The sequence below is a fragment of the Corvus brachyrhynchos genome, unplaced genomic scaffold (assembly GCF_000691975.1).
Source record: "Corvus brachyrhynchos isolate BGI_N302 unplaced genomic scaffold, ASM69197v1 scaffold28, whole genome shotgun sequence".
NCBI classification, from domain to species: domain Eukaryota; kingdom Metazoa; phylum Chordata; class Aves; order Passeriformes; family Corvidae; genus Corvus; species Corvus brachyrhynchos.
The window spans coordinates 1,562,016-1,582,021 of record NW_008246058.1 but is presented as its reverse complement, the minus strand read 5'-3'; the positions used below and the strand labels follow the sequence as shown (position 1 = coordinate 1,582,021).

The 20,006-nt window shown below is 38.5% G+C and overlaps 2 long non-coding RNA genes across 2 annotated transcripts in view; both read left to right on the top strand.

Moving 5' to 3' along the window:
* The window catches only part of LOC108449606, a 140,053-nt gene that overhangs the window by 102,238 nt on the left and 17,809 nt on the right, over positions 1 to 20,006 (top strand). The gene's annotated exons all lie outside the window — the stretch shown is intronic.
* Positions 1,488 to 9,499, top strand: LOC108449605. Its single transcript, XR_001865834.1, has 3 exons — positions 1,488 to 1,585; positions 2,471 to 2,595; positions 8,881 to 9,499. It is a non-coding gene; the product is annotated as an uncharacterized LOC108449605 (long non-coding RNA).

Sequence of the window (20,006 nt, the reverse complement as noted above, 5' to 3'; positions counted from 1 at the left end):
CCAAAATTAATTTCTGCCATCATTTTAAATTTTATTTGCTACTCTCTTAAAAGTGGAAGAAGAAAATGGGCTCTCCACTCTTCAGAACTTCAAGGAAAACCTGGTCTGAAACATTTGCTTCTCTTAGCTGGAGTTTTGCCAGCTTATCAAAGCTAATATCCCTCCTTCTGCAAATAAATGCCAAGGGATCTTTAATTAGCTAAAATGACCAGTAGTCAGGACCTTGATTTCTCACTTAATCTGAAAATAGCACAGTGTCCCTTAGCATACTGCTAGAACATTGGCACTGTACCAACAGAGAGAATATAGTGCCATTTATTTAATCATACACTTCCTGCAGCTTCTCCTGCATTTCTAGTTGAGTTCATCCCAACAGCTGGAAAAGGGCATTGTAGTTTCTACAGCTTGTGGTGAGGGAATTCATGCTTTCTTTGGTAATGGCTTGTGGGGCTGTTTCAGATCTTTTGGGTTTGTTCACTCGAACGTTAATACAGCAAACTCTAGTGGTCAGTATGGTGCAGTGGAAAGGAGTGAAAAAGGCAGTCCCAACCTATCTGCTATGATTTATCCACCGGTGAAACTTGGACTCCACCCCTTGTACTTGTTTTACACCACAGACTGCTGTTCTTAGCACAACTCTTTAAACTAACACCTGCAACAGCAGAGAGTAAAGACTGAGCAAGACGTTTGCAGGCGTCTCAGTGAGGTGTACCAAAATCTCTGCAAGTAGTCATAGGACCACTGTACTAGCAACCTGATGAGTGTGCCTGCAGGAATGCTTCATTCCCACTTCTAAGAATAGATGGGAAAGCTCTAACCTTGCAGATTGGCTCATCCTTGCTTTAGGTGCTAAGTCAGAATTAACAGAATTTAATAACTTCTAAGTATCATTTTAATATATCTCTCATCTTGAGGTACTCATCAGTGGATCACAGTAACAGCAAATGCTGGCATGAGCAGTTCTTAAAACAGCTAATTGCTGTGTCCTGCAGGAAAGACATCCCAGTGTCAGTGAAGGCTGTAGAGTGGGTGCAGCAGGGAGCAGAATGTTGTGGTAGAATTGGACACAATGGGAACATGCTGCCAAGGGCCAACTTCCTGGCTTTGCACAAAGACTTGTGACCCATTTTAGCAGAGATCTGTTTGGTTTTGATTTTAACTGGCAGTGCTAAAGTGGAAATAAAAAAAAAAAGAAAAGAAGGCTATAATGAAAGCCAAATATTCTAGTATAAATAAGTATAATCCTGTCCCAATCAACAGAGACTGGCTTAATTCAAAGGTAGACATCTACATGGATGTCAAGTAGTTCTCTCCTTACCTATAACTCATCTCTTGGAAGAAACAGCAATAGGATGTCACGTCACTGTTAACTAGAGTCTGAATGTGAAGACCCCAAAGCTGCCTTTTATTTCCTTATATTTCTGGGCTGGACAGTGCAAGACAAGTTCATTCCAGGAAGGGCAGGGTGTGGGGAGGGTGGGGACTGCTAAAGTTTCCACCTATTTTTCTGTTTAGCAGCTTGTCCTGCTCTCACCAGCACTGCAGTGCAGGGCCTGTTTTCCATGGCTTCTGACTTCCAACACAGGTAACCAACCATACATTTAAATTTCTTAATGCTTCTGCTCTACACTTGAACAATTTCTTCCCATGGAATCACACTAGCACCAGTAAAGTTTTTCTAAGGAGATCCTGAAGCCTCAAAGCACCACTGTGAGTAGAAAAGGAAAATATTTTTATGCCCAGTTTACAGACAGGGAAGTAGGAATTCTTAAATTACTTCCTCAGCATCATTGTAAAACTAGGCTTACATGAAGAATGAGTTAGAATGAGAGCACAGAGGTTTTGTCTTCCAGCCCTGTATTTATTTCCATGTTTCTTTCTTTCAAAAGACTCTACATCATAATTAAATTAACAACAAATATGATTAAAGTAAGTGGTTCAGTTAAGGTTTTCTGGAACATTACATATAGAGACTGCTTTCAAGTAAGAGTCAGTTTTTCTTTCTTTTTCCTTTTTTTTTCTGCAGTAAGCCTCCATTTCCTGCTTTCTTTGAAAAATTGTACTACGAATTATCAGGAGGCCACATATTCTAGCATCCAGCAGGAGCTGCCAAACCTGCAGTAAATATTCTTTTTAAAGTAACATCTTGCGTGTTTCGCTTCACACATGGCCCCTGGAGCTTGTAGGTCATGCACAAATACAATGGTGGTCTTTCATGACCACAAGAGTTTCTAAATTGCTGTGTTTCGCATTCTCTCTATCTGTGTGACTTATTCCACTCTTATAACTTTGCAAAGAATGACCCTGGCATATTCAGAATTTTGCGATTCACACCTCTCTTCCCTCAAATGTGAAATGAATTGGCTCACAGCTCTTTACAGGATTGTGTGTAATTCAGTTTCGGGGGTTACTAATGTTCTTAGAGGTCTTTTACAAGCTAAATTATTCTATGATTCTGCATCCGCTCTAGGTCATACCCAGTGTCCATCTAGCGCAGTGACCTCCTGGTAGCAATGTCCATGCAAGGAACTATTGAAGAAAGTAAGAAAAGGGCAAATACACCAAGTCTCTGCAACCTCCCAGCTTCTAGGTCAAGTGAGTAATTGTATAATTTTCTGATGTGAGCTGCATTGCACCCAGAACCATAGGTATGGCAAAAGAAGATTATAAAGAAAGGATTGGGGGTAATTTTGATAAGTATAAACCACATGTTTTCAGCCCCTACTGTGTCAAAGCTGGACATGGAAATGATTGATTGGCTAAGAGTAAAAAATGGAATTCACAAAAGCTCAGGCCCTTCCTTTCCATGAGGTTTTGTGGCTACAGGGATTCATGGCTACAGGAATTGGAAGACCAGGATTACAAGAACTAAGAAAATCTGTGCAGATTAAGAACTACAGATTTTTACCCAATATTGATATATGCTTAAATCTTAATTTTTTTGTTCCCCCAGAAAGAGTAAATGAAGATTTCTAACTTTTTAAACTTCAAGTTATTAATATCAACAATGCATTTAAATTATAATTAAGTCACTGCAAACTCCTTTGGTTCAAGGATTTCTAGCACTCATTATTCTGAGTGCTTATAAGTATAAGCATTGACTTTCTACATTCTACCTGAGCACTGAAAGGTCCCACACAGGCCACTGTTGATCCTGATGTCTTGTAGCTGTTTGTGGGACTTTTAAAGAAATGAATGGTGACATTTACAAATAAAAAAGCACATGGATCCCAGCAGATTAGTGCACCAGTCTCTTGCTTTGAGGTTTGGTATCAAAAGAACTGAAAAACTTTTTTAAAATGCAAGTGAAAACAAGTCTTACTTGGAACCGTAGAACACCAAAATTTGATCTATTGTTATGTCTTTTTTTCTTTAATATTTAGTGCTACATACACAGGAGAAGTTTGCATGGTGTTACTGCAAATTCAAACCCAGTTATCAGATCAAACTGTTTATCTACTCTGCAAGTGTGATAACAATAAGATCACGAAAATGCCATTTAGGGTTTTTCAAACCATGTTCTTGGTTTCCCACGTAGTACTCTATAGATCCACAGTGGCCCTTTCCTGAGTTCAGTCAAGCAAAGAAATAGTCCACAGCACAGGATTCCTACAAGGCCTCTACTGAGATCCAGAAGTATACTTCCTGGAGAAAAGGTTTATAAAAGCTATGCATTAAAGAGGTTCATAGCTGGTGAAACTCTAGATATCTAGTTTTAAATCAAATAACACAAAAAATACATTCCCCATGTAATGTTATCAAAAATCTGGCCACTGACTCCTCTACAAGTCTATCAGGAGATAAGACTATTGATCTAGTAATCTGATTTCTTTGTACTGTTTAATTTCCTTTACATCTCCCTACATAAAAGCAGGTATTTCAGAAGGGGAGCCCTTTATTTGAAAACTTTGAGTCAGGAAGAAATCATTGCTTCGTGGTTAAGGTACTATATTTTTTCAGCACTAGTACTGTCCAAAAGTATCCACTATTTTTTTTCTGAATTTGTTCAATACCAGTTTCTCTTAAGGTGACTCTACAAAGGCTTCTTTGGACCCAATTTTTCTCTCTACAAGAAATTCCTGGTTGGAATTGCATTCTTTGTATGAATAATTTCTGTGTGTTCTTACTCAAACCAGTCTCTGTCATCACTCTCTCTCATCACAACACAAATTGCTTCTGTAGCATCATATCTGGATCTGTTCTTTCCGTAGGAAGCCAAAAGATAATGACAAAGGCTTATCAACATTGCTTAAAAACAAGAGGAATTCTCCTTGTTTCTTCCGTGTCTTTCTAACACAAGTGTCTTCTGAGTTGCTAAAGCTCCACATAATTTCTAAGATGGACACATTTACAATAAGTGAAAAATTATTCTTAGGGGCTTGAGTTTTAGATCCACTCTTCCTTCCACGGACAATTGGAATAAGTGGTATGGACTGCAGTTTTCCTCTCTTTGTTTTGGAGGACACAGTGCTCACTTTTCAATCTTCAGTTTTTCACTCTTATTCAAAAGGGATGTGCAGCAGCCCTTAAATACAGAGCATAAACAGGTCCCTGGAGTCATCACAATGGTCAAAATTGTAGATGTACAGCCAAAGACCTACTAATGGTTTAATTCCTACTAAATGAGGAAAAGAGAATTTTGGAAGCCTAAACTTACAACTCACTTTCAATCAATCAATGTCCAATCTCTTTGAGAGCCAAAATTATAGAAAATCTTTTAAGTTTACATTTATTTTGTATGGTAGTTTGCTAGATAGATCAGACATTTCAATCCTTTTTAAATGTTCCACCCTAATCCTTTCATATGTTGGCCAAACAAAGCCCCATGAAACAATTCTGAGTGTGCAAACTGATCAAAGAAGCTGATACTGATTTTTTTTGTAAAAACAGTTTGTCTGTATGATGCCAAACTGGCTATAATTTCAGTGTAGCTTGAATAGGGTTCCTTGTTTAGGGAATAGAAGTTGAGTTTTGTGACCTTCAATGAATTCCAGGTGAATATTTTACAGTTTTGATGAATATTGAACATTTTTGCTAGCAGTAGTTCCTGAAATGTATTAATTTATAACTCCATACCATGCTGGCTCTTTACAGTATATCAGTTTTAGGAATGCCAGAATAGACCCAGCACGATCTTTGACATCTCTGATATATGATGTGGAATAATGGCATGTTGCTGAGTAATCTGATTGACAAACTGAAACAGTCAATCAGGTACACATATCTGTCTATATTTTTCTCTTTAGCATTGTCTTGACTTCAATCTGCCTCTATTCGTGGTGAAGGGATTCTGCATTGCAGCTTAAATAAAGCTTGGTTAAAATCAAGTGAGTAAAATTTCATCATTAAAAGCGGAGGACTAGCTTGCTAAAACACAGGAAAAATGTACATAGATTTTAGGGAACTGTTTTGGTTCAAAACTCAAAAATAAAACCTGTGTATTGAAAATAAGTGATTTGATTTCAAAATTGCAGTGCTTTGCTTACTTAATTTAAACAAAATTTTGATAATAATAAACTTAGTAATATCGAGCAGTTTCAAACTGTGGTGAAACAAAATGTTCTGCATTGAGTTCACTCAAAGGAACTGAATTTGTTTTACAAAGTTATTCCTTGTAATTTTTTTTATGGTGATTCAAACCTAAATTGTCAGAAATTTTCAAAACAAATATTAAATAACCCCAAATATTCCCTCAGTTGTAACAGTGAAAAAATTTACCATGAACCAAAAAATACAGAGTTTTATGTCAGGTTGCTGCAAGAGAAATAGATTTCATGTACAATGCATAGTAGTGGGTGATGTTTGTGAGCAAGGAAACAATTGACTCACCAAGTACAACTGCTTAATGAGGCTTTTTAAAAAGACCACTGTCATAATATTTATCTCATGAACTGGTTTTGTTTACAGATTATTTAAGAATAGCTTTTAGTATGTTTAAAGTTATTCACTGATGTATTTTTTGTTTAAAAGAATGATAGGGTTCCTCATAATACCGATTCCTAAAAAAGGGATTAGATCTATGAAATGGACTAGTGTGGAGTGTTTTAATATTGAATATGGGCCTTCTCTTTTATTACACATTTCCTCTGTGTATAGTATTCTATGTTGCAACAGTTACAACAACATTTCTGCTTCTTGTTTTGAGGTCAAGAACAACAGCACCTAAAACATAGATGATGAATCCCAGCACAATCATCCCCAACACCTCAGCCAGGTGCTTATATTCTTTAGACTGTCAATAGAGAGAAAGGATTATCTCAGGAAGCCAGGGAAGAATGTGTGGAAGTGTAGACAGGGTGCTGCTAAGAGTCACCAACAGCAAATGGCCAGGAGCATATCCCCACTGAGTGTCCCTGCAACTCACGACTCACTACTCAGTCCCTGCAACCCCTGCACCCTCTTCTGAGGTTAAATAACCTTCATAGCAACATCCCCACTGTGTAAAAGGGGATGTGACACCAGTGTCCACTTCTTTCATGGTAGCTTAACAACTACTAAAACTAGGAGACCTTTGGTATGCAGGCATGTTGATGTGTAACTTCAGCACTGTGGGCTGGCCTTCACCACCAGGCTGTTGAATATTTGGAAGAATCAGAATGAGCAGAATTACCTTCCACATCTCTTGTTGAGATTGATTACTCAGATATGCACAGACAAGGCTTGAAGCAAATGAGAATTTGGCAGGGGCAGGGGAGGGAATAGTAGTTAGAGAACAGCTGAGAATCGGCAAACATGGCATTCTGGTACCTGGAAGTTTGTACATCCAACACCCATTTGATAAAAGACAGATACTGTGGGAGGGAGAGAATGTTCTTGTATCTGAGACTGTTGACTGAAAATCCTGGTCCTATGGAGCAAAGTTAACTCTTTGCAATGGTAAGAGAGAGATACAGGATGGAAGGATTCAAAGCCAAAATGAGGCTAGAGAGTGGAAATTAGAGAATAGACTAGGCTAGAAAAATTTAAGCTGTAAGGAAGATACAGTGACCATCTAGTCCAACTGCCTGGCCATTTCAGGAATGACTAGAAGTTAAAACATCTTATTAATTACATTGTCCAAATGCCTCTTAAACACTGGCAGGCTTGGGGCATCAATCACATCTCTACGAACCCTGTTTCAGTGTTTGATCACCTTCTCGTTAAAGATGTCTCAACCCCAGGAGGAACAACTCAGCTCTCCATCTTCCCCTCCCCTCCTCAGGAAGCAGTTAGAGAGCACCTGGTCACCCCTCAGCCTCCTCTACTCCAAACCAGACAAGCCCAGAGCCCACAGCTGCTCCTCACAGGACATGACTTCCAGCCCTTTCACTGGCTTTGTTGCCCTCCTTGGGATGGATTCAAGGACCTTCACATCCTTCTTCAGTTGGTGGGTCTCAGCCCTGCACTCAGGGCTCCAAGGCTGAGAACAGTGGGATAACCCTCTTTTTCCCAGCTGGTCATGCTGGGAAGCCCAGGATGGGGTTTGCCCCCAGAGCTGCCTGGGCTCACTGCTGGCTCCTGGAGAGCTGCTGCCAACCTGCACCCAGATCCCTGTCTGCAGGGCTGATCTCCAGCCACTGCTCTCCCAATTCATACTTGTGCCCATTGTTGCTGCATCCCCCATGCAGACTATGGCATTTGATCTTGTTAAATTTGATTCCATTAATCATTGCTCAGTGCTCCAACCACCCTATCACCCTCTTCAAGGGGGACCACCTCCCAGTTTAGGATTACCAGCCAGCTTGCTAGTGGTCCATTCAATTACCCCTTTGGGTTTTCTACTCCCTCTACTTGCACTGAAGAATGTATCCCTTTATTTTGCCTTAGCCTGTTGTGATCAGTGGAGTAATACTGATTTATATGCAGGAGAGGTATTGTTAACATTAACCATGTAATGGTTCATGTAATATCTGGGACAATTTATGAATCATTTACTAAATGAAAGTAGAGTACAGCTAGATTGACCTGGAACATATCTGTACCCTGCTATTTCAGGTAAATAAGTTTTGGGATCTAGTTTGCTGGACCTGTGACATCTTGGAGAAAAAACAGTGTCTTAATTTTAGCTTAACAGTGCCTTCTCTTTGGAAGAATCCTAAAGTTCCTCTGTACAAATGACTTCTCTTTCTTTCTGTACATTTGGCGAGGATTTAAAAACAGGAATTTTCTCCCTCCATTACAATTTTTCCGTAGCTACTTTGCACATAACGGTGATTTGATCTGAGAAAACAAATATTTAAGAAGAGACATGAGAGGAACATGACAGTGTGACTTCTTCTATTAACTTCTTTTGTGCTAGGAAACAGTTGCTTGTTCTCAAGATCTTCAAAACAAACAGAAAGACAATCCATTGAGAAAGGTTACATAATAAAATCCAGATCTCTCCCCTGCTTTCCCCAATATAAATGATACTGTTTTCTACAGAATAACAATCCATATCTTAATATGGGAAAAAGAACCCCCAAAACAGGAAATGCATGCTTCACTTGCTCTGTTCAGGCACTTCAACAGACAAAGATGCTCAAAATCTGAACTGATGAGTTTCTTTGGCAGTGATTATCCCACAATAGCATTTCATTAAGTCGTGTGGGGGATTTCCTCTTTACTTCCGCTCCAGGCTTACTCACAGATCCCACAGATGCAGATCTCTCAAATGACAGCCTTTTTTTTCTCTTCCCAAACCTCCAAGAATTTAAAGATTCCTTTTAGAATAATAAATTTCCCTTTTATTGTGACTCAGATTTATTCAGCCCAATCCAGCCTGTGCAAACACACATGCAGCTTTAAATTAGCATTTGTGAACAAGCTGGGTTTCTTTGGCTGTTTGCTGAGACTTGGCAGTTCAGTTCCTTGAGGAAAAAAGAAAGAGAGATTCACGTCTATTTATGGCTTGATTTTCAGACATGCTGAGTACCTCCTGTGGACTTTGAGAGCTGTTCCTCTGGAAATCAGGTCACTGATGTGATGCTGGAAGGAGAAAGCACAAGGAAAAAGAAGTACTCTGATTTTCAAACACAAGTGTTTGTACGGTTCGGGGAAGAGAATAAAATGAATAAATAAACCTGTTTTAAAATACCTTGTTTGGAACCATGACTGAGCTCCATATTTCAGACTGAATTCACAACTGAAAAATGCCTGTGTGCACAAAAGCACTGACAGTCAACCTATTTTGTAGCATAACCAGAGTATTTCTTGCTTCTCCCCCCAGCCAGCTTGCTAGTAAATCACTAAAAGCTTTACCAGCGCATGTTCAGCACTGGATGGAGAGGTTCTTGTTCTCCTACCTACCTCAGGTGCCTGTTACTGCCTCCAGCCAGAGGTTCCTGTCCTCTCAGCATGGTACAGAGCAGTTGCTCAGTGGAAACAATCACTAAGTTATTCAGTCTGAGTAGACCAGCTAATACATTTTTAAAAGTAGCTCTTTGACTAAAGTGCAGTAGGCAGTGCACATGTCACCTCTCAGCTGTGGGATCTGACCAGGGTGGTGTTCTTCACCAGAGGTAATATCTTGTCTTAGTTATTAAAAGGCTTTTTTTAACCCAGATTTTTTTCTCTGTGGCACCCAACATTAAAACACAGCAGCACAGAGAGTAGTTGTTATAAATCCAAACTACTAAAGGATTTTTAAAAAGGAATGTTTTTCAAAACTTGTGATAGTCTGTTCATAAAGCAAACCTAAATTTTAGGCCCCATCTATACTACATGTAATTGCATTGCAATGATGCACTGGTCCATTTCTTATTATGCATTAAAAAAGTTGTATATACATTGCATACTTTTATTCCCTCACCATCTGATAAGGCAGTGTTAAAGGTGAGATTTCCAAAGGTATTTAATATCCAAAAGTGAGAATTTCTGTTTTTTAAGGACATTATATTTTCAGGTAAGTTGTTTTGTCTAACAGACTTCAATTAAAAAATTAATAAACAAACCCAAACCAACCTATATTTTTGGGATATATAACTTCTTTTAGCTTTTCTATAATTGGAAGATATTAACAAAAGTGTGACGGTTTTATAAATTTTCAATGCAATTTAGTATAAACATATTCATGCAAAATAGGCCCAGTGATTTCTGTTCTTCATTAACTCTCAGATACTCCTCAGTGTCAACAAGAATCAAGCATTCAGACCTCTCCAATACCTCTAAATTCCTCAGTAAATATTTAAATTCTGTGGCTGCTTTTCTAGGTCACGTTCCCTTAAATGGAACAGGAACAATTGCTATCAAGGAAAAATACTGAAAAAAAAAAAAGAGTAAGTTTGTTGGTTTGGATCTCCCTGCAGGACAGAACGAGGCTAATAATTTCATTGCCAATAGATGCCAATAGAATAAAACACCTTGCGAATTGTTTTTTACTGATTAAAGAAAAACCAACACCCACCCCCCAACAAACAAACAAAAAACAAACAAACAAAACAAACAAAAGAGTTTTTTTGCCAATTGTCTGCAAATATGCAATCATTAGGATTTGGAATAAAAGCCCAAGTGTGTAAAGCTGCTTCTGAGTGTCTGACCTGCATCCTAGTCCTGCCAGGTGGGTTTGAAACAAATTTCATGAAGTAAGGGATGAGTGGAAGAGTAACTCTTATATTTCTGTCACCTACCTATGGAAGATATAGCATCTTCCATAGCCTTTTCTTCTCTAATAAAAACAGTGTAGAGATGTCTTGTGGAAGTTGCTTGAAAAGCTCTTTAAACAACATTATGAGAATTAGAAAACCTGTTTATGACAAAAGAGGAGTGAGATAACTTTAGACAAACATTGCCACACTGAAAAGCAATTTATATTGGAAGATTCAATAATCCACCTGAAATGTTCGAAAGCAACAATTTTTAAAGCAGAAATTTCAGCAATTGCAATCTGAGCTGGATATACAATTTTAAAAAAGCAGTCTCTATGTATACAGGAAATTTAAAAGATTGTTATCCAAACCTGTTCTGTTTCTTTTGTGCAAGAGCATCCACAGTAGGTTGGAGTGCTCCCTGCCCAAAGAGCTCTCTTGCACTACACAGCTGTGCAGAGATCAGAGGAGGGCAACAGCAACAGGGATTTACTACGCATGATATCTTACAGGTGTAGCAGTCCAAACTAGAAGTCAAATAAAAGTAATTGAGGGAAAATGAGTATTGCTTATGTTTGAAAAGACACCAATATCTTGATCTTTAAGTAATAAATCAGATCTTTAGCTACTGATACATTTTAAACCGTAAGTTACTTACATCTGTTTATTGGCTAAAATAATTTTGAGCCAAACTCTGCATTTCTTCTGGCTTCTGTCATTGTTTCTTTCCAGGAAGACTCTTGGCTGACTGGGTGACTGATTGGTAAGAATGAAAATGCAAGATGCATGTAATGACAGGGTTAGGAGGGCTGGGTTTTCCTCCTGGTTTTACTCCCAGAGTCTATGTGATTTTGGACAACTCAGTGCAGCTTCCAGTGCTTTGTTTCTCTGGAAGATTAAATTCCAGATGTTTTTATTGAAACATTTCCAGGCATACAACACCTAGCAGTACTGAACTTCCAAGCAAACTCCACTATGTTATCCAGTTTCAGACAAAACTCCAGACAAAGCCAAAAACCTCTCTCAGCCTAGTCCATACTTTATAACTAGAGAACTCTTTGATTCCACTTTATTTCTCAATATTAAGCAAACAGTAATTCCTAGAAATGTTGTTCTCATATTGTATTACAATTATGGTCAAATAAAGAATATAATTCAAGCATGAAGATTGGAAGATGTCCTGAGATTATTTAAAACAACATCATGTCTCAATGTTTGAAAGTCTCTGTCCAGGCCTAAAAAAGATTGCTAAAATTATTATCTCTTTCCAAAAGGTCTAAAACTTTGTCACACTTCTTGAAATCTCTTCTGATCCTGAAATCATTTATTGTTGATGATGGCTTTTTATTATTAAATGTTGAAGACCTCAAGAAAGAACTCATGTCAGGTTCAAGAGGCTGGATGTTATCATACAGAAGGGAGGATTTTCCTTTTTATGATATATGTTTTTAATATCTCTCCACCTCTCAGGACCTGTTTATGGCCTACTTGAAGCTTTTCTCTTCTTTCTTCAGCAGAGATGATGTCCTGCATCTTAATACTTGTGACTTTCTCTCACTGCTCTACTCATACTAACTCTCAAACATATTTATATATCTGCTCTTGAAAATTCAGATATACCAAAACCCCTGCAAGAAATCAATCAATCCAAACATGATGTTGTACTTGCTTTCTTCAGGTGAGATCTGATTTTGTGCTGTTTCTTCTTCTTGTCCTTTCTCGTTGTAGAGGAGTTGGATTAGGTGATCTTTAAAGGTCCCTTCCAATCCAAATTATTCTATGATTCTATAACTCTTGGGGAGTTAAAAATGGTAATGTATTTTTCCAGGTGTAGTGGTTTGGTCAAAAGTACTCATTACTTACTTATTTACCTTCTGTGAGATAAGAATTAGGAGAAAGCCAAGCAGGCACAAAACTTAAAAGAATATAAAGAAGTTTATTAACAGACCTAAAAGGAAGGAAAAAAAATCATACCGCACCTTCAGAACACTTCTCCTCGCCCCCCCTTTCTCCCTTCTCCCACTGACAAAGTAAAAAAGACAACCCTTGAGATTTTCAGTCTGTTTACCACTTCCATAATAACCTTGTTCAGTTCATTTAGGGATAGGAGTCTCTCTTGCTCATGCTATGGAGACATCTCCACAAGAAACAGTTCTCTCATGCCTTCAATGTCACAGCGAGACAGCCGCCTGGGTTGGTTCTCTGCTCGCATGTGAAAGTCCCTTCCCCCGACTTGCAGCTTTTCCCACAACTGCTTTCGAGGGTCCAGTCTTGAGCTACTAGGGTAGCATTTTAAGGTTGAGCTGTTCAAAACCAAAGGTTCTCTTCACCCATCTCTGGGAGCATCTTCATCTCTAGGAATAGAGGCCCTCCCCCTTCCCTGGGAGGAAAAAGGTCCTCATCATCTTCATCTCTAGGAGTGTCTATGGGAATAGCTCTAGGAACAAAGGTCTTCTCCTTCCGATTGGAGCAACAGTCCTCATCACTTCCATCTCTCCTTGTTCAAACTTCTCATCAAATCACAGCTGCTTCAACATTTGCTTATTTTGGCACAGGTACTTTTGCTCACAAGTACAAGTTGAACGCTCCACCCCCATGCTTTCATGAAATTACAGCGGGTACTCTGATACATCATAGTCCATCACCACCATAGCTTTACAACAGAATTTCAGCTTTAAGCATCTCCTCTTTCTCCTCCCTCAGGTTTTCAGCTCTTCACAGCACTAAAGGGTTAATCTCACCCAGGCCTTGCAGCTGGAATTTTGCTTATCGCTGTTGGTCACATGATCTTTGCCGGCAGTGGGGCAGTTTCAGCTGAATCTTTGGCCACACTGGGGGGAGGGGGGTAGCCAGGCTGCACCGTCTGCATGTAACAGGGCTGTGGGGGGCCGCGGGTGGAACAGGGCCACACGACTCCAGGATGGCTGTGTCCCAGTCTGGCCCGGGCCAAGCAGGGCCCAGCCCAGGCCCGCTGGGCCTCATGGGCCCTGCCCTGTACCTGTCCCAGGGCTGGAAGCGAGAGAGAGCTTCCCGGGGTTTGTCCATTCTTAAATGTGGACCACAGAGGCGGTAAAAATTTTTAAGTGGCTTAAAAAATTGTCAATATTTGAACTAGCCAGTTGATAGGTTCTGTTAGGTCATAGAGGAAGCTGTAAGCACCTCTTTGCAAGAAAATCACTTCCGTAGCTATGCTAACCTATGACACCAGGCATAATATCTGTAGTTTGTAGACAAACCTTCAGCAAACAAGTCTGCTTCACCCTGAGCAGTGAAACAAGGTGTTAAACACCATAGTTTGAGCAGGTGCTAGAGGTATGATTAAAGAGTTCCTCCTGGATCCTTCCAGGGTGGTCCTCCTGAGTCAGCTCAGGAAAACCCCTTCACTTCCCTGGATGGCCTCAGTGCCCAACCAAGCTTGCTTCTGCCTAGGTAGAGCACAGTTATCAGTCATGGCAAGTACTGCTCATCACTACAGATGTTTATGCTTTTTCTTCACACATTCTAGTCATTAGTGAAATAGTTAACCTTGTTGCTATTTGCATTGACATCACCAGACTTCACTTTAATGTTCACTGGAAAGCAGGGAGATAGTTCCAATTTATATTATTCTCTGAATACTCAGCAGATTTTTGTACCAATTACAATCTCTTCAGCTAGAGGTCTACTCTAAAAGACCCTGGGACAAAACAGTACTACTGACATAGCAAACCTAAGTAATTTGTGTGGGTTTAGACATAGGCAAGAAAATTGTGATTAAAAACAAAAATAAACAAATCCCAAAAATTTTAAATGCACCAAGATCTTAAAATAGGAGTGAGAGAAAGAAAGGAATTCTATGAATCCTAAAATTAGAGCAGGAAGTTGTGAAGATTTTTTTCTCTATTTTTTTTTGTAATTATAGATCCAAAAAACAGGTTCTGAGTTACTTTTCTGCTAGAAGATAACAAACAGAACCATTTACACATTAATTTGGTCTGGTTTTGCCATGTTTCTTACCAATTTTTCTGTGAAAACCCTTCCCCTTAATATCTCCCACGGTTTGAACTACTTATCCACAGGTGGTAAAATATTTGCTGGTTTGAGATATAGAGTGATATTGCCCACTCTCTCCACCCACACGTCTATGGGTTCTGAAAACCAGTCAGCCAAAAAGACAGGTTTGTTTGTATGTCTCCAGTCTCTTCACCCCTACAGCAGTCTACAAAAAAAGGAAGGGTGAACTGACCTTCTTTAAGTGAGCAGTGATGTAATGGTGCTTGTTAATAGAGTCTCAGGGGTATCACGATTGCAGGACTTTCCATTAGAGTTCCTTTTCTGGGCCTTCTCCAAGAAACAAATGCAACTGTAATCACCTCATGTGCTGCAATGGAAACAGCCCCAGAGTATCACTCCAGTGTTTCGAATCAGGGAAGCCTAGAAAATTAGCAAAATTATGCTGTGTGTTTTAATAGTGATTTCCTGCAGTACTTTCCTACATCTTTCACTGCCTTGCAAGAGTTCCTGATGTTTTTAAGAAAATACCGAGTTGTTGGAGAGGACAAGAAAAAAATGCACATAAAATTTTGCAAAATAAAAGAAGATAAAAGCTAGAAATAACAGATTTTATGAGGTTCCACTACACTGTTCCAGTTTCCTGTTACTGCAGGCAATAAGAAATCATGTAATCCCCTTCACAAATAGAGCAATCTCCACCCTCAATCTCCTTCAATTACTTTGTATGTATTTTGGAAAACTGTTCAAGAACCTCACTCCTGTGAATAGTGGAAACATTATTGTTACTAATTTGTCATTGTTCAAGACCAGATTTGTTTTTGTCTCTGTCAGTTTCAATTGATTTTCTACATTTTACTCAAACAGTTCATTGTCTTTGTGAAATCTCCTTTTTTTTTTTTTTTTTTATTTTCACCTTTTAAGTGTTCTCATTCATGCTGTTTCCTGACTTCATGTCAGTGGCAAATTTTGCTAGTCTCTTACTATTGTATTTTTGTCATAGTATCTAATAAAAATACTAAGTAAGATGCATTTCAAAACAATTTCTAGAGGAACTCCCAATTTAACCCAGTTCATGGGTTTAGAGTCTTCAACTAGCTGCTTACTGGATTTAGGACTCATTTATTAATTTACATGTTTTCCAGTTTAATTTATGGCTTCCCATGTAACAATTCACAATGTTGAAAACCAAACAAATTTAATCTACCAAAGTTTCCTAATCTAAAAATCATTCCTCATTAAGAGATATGGAGCTATTCTGGCTCAGTCTGGGTTTGGTACATTCAAGTGACATCTCTTGCATGACTTTAAATATTTATTATAAAACACTGCATAGTTAAGATCAAACTAACTTTAAAAATATTCTCTTACTCATTTGATATTTTCTCACAAAATTGTTCTCAGGAGAAGAACTTTAAAGAAGAAAAGTGGTGTTTGTCAGTGATGTTTAACAGCTGGCAATAGAATGGATAGAGGGCCTCATCCACAGTATGTGTAAGTCAGCTGGAATCTTTCCACTGACTTATCAATCTGCAGGTCAGTCTTACAGTAGTCTAGAAAATCACCACTTCTTTTTAAATTTTGTTATCAGCAAAAACACTGTGGCCCTGCTCCTAAGACAGACAAGGAATGCATATAGCTTTATAAGACAGAAGAGGTTTTTTTTGCTGGCTATTTAGTAACTAATTTTCCCATCGTTATTTCTAGCTAAAATTTTCAGTATTTTTAAGGAACACATTACGCTCATATGTTGATGAATTGTCTAGTCTGAAAAAATTTCCATCTTTAACTTTCAAGACTGTAATTTCAGAAAATATTGCTTCTGGACTTCATGTATAAATAAAGAACAAAACAAGTACTGTGGGATTATGTCCAAGTTCTTATGGAGCAGTCACAGCAATAACAGCACTTGTTAACAAAATATAGTTTTATATTATTAAAGAAACATTCAGTATCTAATGCAATCGTTTAGGGTCAGAAATTGAGTTATATCATTGATTAATAAAAACACTGTCACTTGCTCATATTTAGGGCATTTAGGTTCATCCATAAATAGTGTTTAGAACAGGAATGTTTCCTTCAAGGTTGAATTTTGTATTGCTCCCTTAAGCAGTTAACACATCGCATTAAAACAGTCCATAGTCAGAAATTCCCTGAATCCTCAGCCCAGTGAAACAGTGCATGTTTGAAATCATGTATAGTTCACCACATCATTCTCATTACAGAACCAAGATATAATATAGGTCTTAACCTGCCAAGCTGAGAGGAGGTGAGTGGATGTCAGGCACCAGTTCTTCAGAAAAATACAAGCTCTTACTCCCTGGTGTGTTCATTACCCCTGTGTTCATTTCATCAGGGACAAAACTTTTGTTTTTCCAACTCCTCAGATTCTTAAAACAGCAATATGGGGACTTTTTCCCAGCTACTGGAAAGTTCACACTCTTGGAGAAGTACCCTGACATTAGTAAAATAGGTGAGACACATCTGAGCTTGGACAGCAGCAAACCCCAGGCAGAAAGTGCAATCCCTCTGTACTATAAATTGGCAAGTGTGGGTGCCACTTGATTTAACCCTCGTGTCTCTATTTTTTGTACCTTGGCATGATTTCCAGCAGGATTGCTGCTGGTCCATCTGCTAGCTCCCAGAATTCAACAATGAGGTCATTTAGGTCCTCCTCTCACAGTCTGCCAAGACTTCAGTGTCTAAGTTTACCTGGGATAAACTTTGCCTTCAAGCTACAATCTATTTTTTTAGAAGTTTAAATATTTCAGTGACCACTTTTAGGAAGTGCTGAATAGAACAAGGCAGATTTTTGTGGAATGAAGAGGCAAATGAAATGCAGATAATAGTTCTGAAGTCCTAGATGTTTCCACCTTTCTTCAGATCTGGCTATGGAGCAACAAATGAAGAGCCAGCTTTAATTTTCATTACACTAACCCCAAGTTTTTATTTTTAACCAGGAGGGAAAGGGTCAAAAAAAGGGTTAAAGAACAAAGTCATCCATCTAGGGATGATATAATCATGCGTTGTAGTTTTGCATTTTTGACAGGCATTTCAGTAATTATGGGAATCAACAGGGATTTGCACTCCATATCCTGTAAAACTAGGAGGAGAAGTAAATCCAAAGTAACAGAGATAGTGTTGTCATGATTAAGCCAGGGGAATATTCTGGTTTGGACTAAACAACGTTCAATAGAAAAATATACTTTTCTGTTGGATTGTCAATACCCTCTAAAATCCATTTTCTGTATAACTACACTCTCCCATACTGATTTATACATTGCTAGGTCATTTTTATCTAAAATGCAGGGAAAAAGTCCTCTGGAAAATACCAGCAGAGGAGTGATGGAAGAAAGGGTTTCTTTTGTACTTTGAGGCAGCATTTCTAAACTGCAAGGCCCTCAAGCTTGTTTGCAGAAATACAGCCCTCAGTCAAATAAAAATAAAGACTGTGTATAGGAAGAAATTTAGGAAAAGTTTAATGGATAAATCATAAGTCTGAAATCACATTTTAAATGTCTTTCCAGTGGACAATACTTCATGAGAGTTTGGTATTTCATGTTTGATCTCCATGTAACCATTGCTTTCACTTTTTTGCTAAATTTATATCTCTACCAGATCATGAGATAAAAAAGTGGAAATAATACCCTGTTTTTAAATTTGCCTGTAAGACTGGCTAGAAAGGATTATTAAAAAACAAAAACAAAGACAAAACAAACAAACAAACAAATAAAACAGAAAAAAAGCACCTCTTAAAAGAAGGAAAAAAGAAGGAAAAAAGAAGGAAAGTCATCTGGTATTGTGCTGTCAGATTCTTAATGCAAGTCAGCCAAACCTTTACAGCCTGACCACTTGAGCTCAGCCTGTTACTTATTGGAGTTATCTCTTTGATTTATTTGCTTCACAAGCTGAAAAGCTGTATGGATGAAATGCTGTGGTTCTGAGTAAAAGAAGAAAGGAATTCCACTGTGGAAGCGTCTGACACCCTTGAAGCTGTGTCTAAACTGATCTGTGTGATACTCCCCTTTATGGTTTGAACGTGAGCCCCACCACACCCAAATCCCTGCTTACCTTTCAGTCTATGAGACTTCAGGATCTTGACTGCATTCATCTGACTGTCACAGACATCCTTTGGTATCCAGTCCTGCTCCCAAACACATCAAGCACCACTATGAGCACAATAAGCTTTTTTTTCAGTCCCACTATTCCCATTGTTCCAGGAAACTCACTCCTCTGGCAATTAGAAACTTGCAGCCAGTTTCCATCCTTGAGTCATGCATGATGTAGGTTTTTCAGTCATTCATCCTTACACTGACATATTTCTATAGTTTTAATAATCAATTCTCTTAATGGAATACACTCTGATACATTAAGAGGCAGAAATGACATCCCTTCTCAGCATTAATTTGGACTAACTAAGCAAGCCAACACTTCCAGACTCCTATTGCAAGTGAAACTCTCTCTTCCTCTCATTATTGGTTTCCATTAACATGTCCTATATTTCTGTAAAAAAGCCCCTTTGGATTTATACATGAGTCCAGGATTTCTGTCTCACTAAAATCCACTGTGTATTAACTCCAGTCAGGCTGGGTCCAAAAATATTAAGTCTTTCAGCAGGACACACTGAGCTCAGTTTTATATCTACTTGGTACAGCACTTCCCAGAAGTGTTACCTCTGAATATTGTACCTCTGGAGATGTCAGACTTACTGCTCAGGTATTAAATATGTGATGTGCATGAGTGCAGCAAGCCGGAAGAGATGCAAAACATTAAATTTAGTGCATACATATTTTTTCACTGCGTATAAGCCTATCTGGGAAATCTGGGGAGGAACAGAGCAGTTCTCTGTGCTGCAGTAGCATCCTTTACCTGTTTCCAAAGTGAATGAGCAGAGGTAGCGGTGACTGAACACATGAACTATATGCACTATACTTGCAGCATCTCACCTAATTACAATTTTGATTTACCTTTTACTTGGTCAAATCTCAGTGTTGTCTCAGAGTCCTTCAGCTTGTCAATATAGATAAATATGGTACCTGAACTGCTTTTATGTTTTAAATTGCCATTTGGTTCCAGTGTGACAAAATTCTCAGAAGATGAAAATTTGAGCTAATACCATGGTATATAAATGAAAAATAGGGCAGGTATTTTTCATGGTGTGGATGAAGATGAGGCAAGTCACACTAGTTTTTCAAAGGTCTTGTTCATAATATCTCTGTATTTATTGGCTGGATGATTTTACAGAAGTAAACTTTACCAGATCAAATAGAAAGAGACTTTTTTTGTATGGACACAGTGACTGCTTTAACTTTCAAAAGCACTCTGAAGGGGTCAACTCGTCTTCCTCTGGAAACATACTGAAGCAAGAAAAAACCTTTAGGAGTGTTGAATTTGAGACTCAGTAGATGAGAAAGGGTAGAAAGTTGGGCCACACAGGATACGACTCACACCCAGAAGTTTGTGTTCAAATGT